A 4,360-nucleotide genomic window follows, 5' to 3' on the forward strand; every position below is an offset into this window, starting at 1 on the left:
AGATGTCAGTTCTCCCCAAGCCCTTCTAAAGATTCAATGCAATTCCTTTCAAAATTCTATCAGGCATATTAGTAGATTCTAACAAGTTGATATTTTTTCTATGAAAGCTAATTATCTCAAATAGCTAAAACAATCTTTAAAAAGAACAAAATTGGAGGATGTTTATTACTTGATTTCAAGAATGCTTCTAAAGTTAGAGTAATTAACATAGATAATAAATAAATAGAACAGAATAATGATGAAATGGAAGAGCAAATACAGCTTTTTGGTTTTTAAATTTTAGGATCTTAATTACTTTGGGTCTTGTTTTTTTTTTTTTTTTACACAAAGTTTACTAGGTAATTCAACAGAAAAATATTTTTTGTTTTTTTTTTAAGTGAGTATCACTGGACTACTGAATATTGAAAACTAGATAAGGAAATAATTCAAAGTTGATTCATACTCAGCCAGAATCCATAAAATGTCTAGATGGCTTATAGACATAACTATAAAAACTAAAATATATAAAACTCCTAGAATAAAGCACAGGAAATATATTTATATCCCAGAAAAAGGCAAAGATTTCCTGTTATTGTTGTTGCTAAGTCAGTTCCGACTCATAGCGACCCTGTGTAGGGTTCCTGAGGAGTAGCTGGTGAGCTTGAACTACCGAACTTTCTGTTAAAACCAACACTGCAGCCCAAAATATTAACCTGCAATGCCACACAATACTCCTGTTGTTGTTGTTAAGTGCCGTCGAGTCGGTTCCGACCCATAGCGACCCTGTACAGGGTTTCCGAGGGTGTAAATCTTTATGGGAGCAAAAAGCCTCATCTTTCTCCTGCGGGGCGGCTGGTAGTTTCGAACCGCTGACCTTAAGGTTCGCAGCCCGATTCGTAACCACTACGCTACTCTTAGACAGACATAAATAGCACTTTCCATAAAAGAAATATAATTTAGATTTCATCAAAATGTAAAACTACCTTTCTACAAAAGACAGCATTAATGTTAAACAAGTCTTCGACTGGATAAAAATACACAAGATATATACACCAAAAAGTTACTCATATCAAGACTACATAAAGAATTCATAAAAAGTCAAGCATGCAAATATAAAAATGGGAACTGTTTTTGGACAGAAAGTTCACAAAAGAGGATATACAAATGGCCTGTGGCACTGTGGGATAATGCACTGAACTGCAAGTTTGGTTGAATCACAAAGTCAGCATTCAAATTTACCAGATGCTTCTCAGAAATCCTGTATAGAGTTGCTTTGAGTCAGAACCAACTTGGCATCACATAAGGTATCCAAAACCATTAGTCATCAAGAAATAGGCAATCAAACCCACAATTATTTATCATTTCATTCTATGAGTTACCTAGAGAATGGCTAAAATTAAAGCAATAATAAAAAGCAATTAACAATACCAAATGCTTGGAGAAAAGTGGAAAAGCTGAATCTCTTTCATTGCTGGATGAAGTACAAAGTTGTATAATAACATGGAAAGTTGGCAATTTTAATTACCAAATAAATACTTATGCCCACAATACCTGTGTGAGAATATTCACTGAGGCTTATTTATATTAACAAAAATTGGCAGCAGCAAATAAAATGTCTGTCCAAAGGAAATCAGTAAACAAATTGTGGCAATATCCCTACTTTTCAGCACTAAAAAGAAGCAAACTAGTATACATTCAAACACATAGATGACTCTCAAAAGCACTATGCTGAGGAATTAAAAAAAAAAAATGTTGGTAACAAAAGAATACACACTATAGGTTTCCAATCTTATGGATTCTATGAAAGGCCAAAAATGAGACAAAGGACTAGAAATCAGAATAATTTTTGCTTCTAATGAGTAGGGGAAAAGAATGGAAGTGGGTAGAACAAGGAATATTCTAAAGGGAGGGCAATGCTCTATTTCAATCAGTTGGTTACCTGGGCACAAACTTCTGTCAAAATTCACTGAACTCTATTCTTAAGATCTGTACATTTTACTGTGTACCTAAACTTTAATTTTTTTAAAAAAATAAAGTTAAAAAAAAAAAACACATAGGATGGCAAAAAGAAGTTCCTTGCACCTGGTGAGAGTTTTTTTCTTCTGAAAGTGGTACAATTGGCAGCTATAAGTCCTTTTGGAGGAATTTTGGAAAACCTAAGAAGCCTATAATTTAGTGGTTCTTAAACTGGCTATTCATTGAAATCATTCAGGGAGTTTTAAAGCACAGAGGTGTCTGGGTCTCACCCTCAGAGATTCTGATTTAATTGGTTTTGGGGGTGGCCGGCCTAAGCATCAGGGTTTCTAAAAGTTCCCCTGGTATTAATTCTAATGTGCAACCAATATTGAGAATCACTCCTAAAACTATTACTGGTAGCTTGCTGTACTGCCTCCTTCATTGGGTAACATTTCCAAACAGATGATATTATTCATTGGGTAACATTTCCAAACAGATGATAGCAGGGCTTTAAACAAGCTCATTCTCTTTTGAACCTATGCAGAGAATTTGCGTAGTGGTTACGAATCGGGCTGCAAACCTTAAGGTCAGCGGTTCGAAACTACCAGCCGCTCCACGGGAGAAAGATGAGTCTTTCTACTCCCGTAAAGATTTACACCCTTGGAAACCCTGTACAGGGTCGCTATGGGTCGGAACCGACTTGACGGCACTTAACAACAACAACAACCCTATATATACTGAATCAGAATTGACATTTTAACAAGCTTCCTAAATGGTTCTTTTACATACTTAGGTGATTGTGATAGATCCCTGGTGATTCTTACATATGCCTGTCCATTATATCACTACCCTGCTGTGATTTCCATGAACATACATCTAAAACAACTGGTGTAAAGGTAGAAAAAAAGCACTCGACAATAACTGTTGTTGCTTGAACCATTGACCTTGCAGTTCAAACTAAGCATGTGGTCCAATGATTATCTTACAGCGCCACAACGGGATTCCTGTAGGATAATAAAAACAAGCTGCAGTCTCCCAGCTTAGATTTTTATCTGGACATCTACTCTTTTGTTGTTGTTGTTAAGCACCTTCGAGTCCTTTCTTACTCATAGCAACCCTATATAGGTTTCTGAGGAGTGGCTGGTGCGTTTGAATCACTGACCTTGTGGTTCAAACCAACAGTGCAGTCCAGCACATTAACCCACGGCACCACACAGGACTCCATTTCTAACAATTGGAAATATTAATCCACCACTGTGAAGTTTAAAGAAAGCTACGGCCATTCATTATCCTTTTTATCACTATATCCACAGTCCCTGACATATAAACATGTAATGAATGATAAAAAGATTTCCACCTCACTTGAAACTAAGTGCTTATGGGAATGATGAGTATGCCTATCATCCCCAACTGATGCACAGGAGGAAAAAAAAGACATGACAAAATTTCCCCCTTTCATTCAGGCCTATGGTGAAGAAGCAAGAACATTATTGGAGAAATCTGCTTTTGCACAACTCAACAAGCTATTGTTTTAGGGATACATCAACCAACAATACGACTAGTCATGGCTGATTGGAAAGATGGTGAGGTCTTTGCAATAGGGAAAATGAGGAAGATGAATTGTTTGAGCTGCTATTAATCATTGCTTATTGTTAAGTCCAGTCGAGTCGGTTCCGACCCATAGCGACCCTGAACAGGGTTTCCGAGGCTATAAATCTTTATGGGAGCAGAAACCCTCATCTTTTTCCCATGGAGCAGCTGGTAGTTTTGAACCACTGACCTTGCGGTTTGCAGCCCGATTGGCATCCCCTATGCTACCAGAGCTCCTTAATCATTGCTTATTATGAGGGTGCTATTACAAGCCTGTAAGCATCTCACCTCTCAAAAAATAGATGCAGGCCATTCTTAGATTTCATGAATTGCCTAAGAATAACACAGCACATCGACCTTTCATGGAGAGAACATGGAACAGGCAGCATGATTTAACACCAGCAAGTCAAAGTGTCCAGCACAATTTAACACTCCTTAACCTTTACCTTCTTAGACAGCTGTCCTGCCATTTATCTTTCTTTCTATTTTATTGATGTTATTTTATTGGTAATAACTAAAGAATGAATACCAGTGCTGAATCATGGATCTGTTTTCCATCACATGCAGATTAGGGCAAAGCTATTGCAACTTTGTGAGTTGAATGTTCCAGGAATCAACACTTGGAACACATTTCCTGGGATGAGGGATACAGAAGTTTGCAACTTTTCAGTTATTCCCTATTTATGAGTACTTTGACACTAGTAGTCACATTAAATACCCGACATAGCCCAGGACAGCCCTTCTTCTTCTTCCTCAGCCAAAAGGCAACTGAAGTCTGCAGAAAAATAGATACATTAAATCTAAATTAAAAAAATAATAATAATTTAAATTTTAA

The sequence above is a fragment of the Chrysochloris asiatica genome, unplaced genomic scaffold (assembly GCF_000296735.1).
Source record: "Chrysochloris asiatica unplaced genomic scaffold, ChrAsi1.0 scaffold00013, whole genome shotgun sequence".
NCBI lineage: Eukaryota > Metazoa > Chordata > Mammalia > Afrosoricida > Chrysochloridae > Chrysochloris > Chrysochloris asiatica.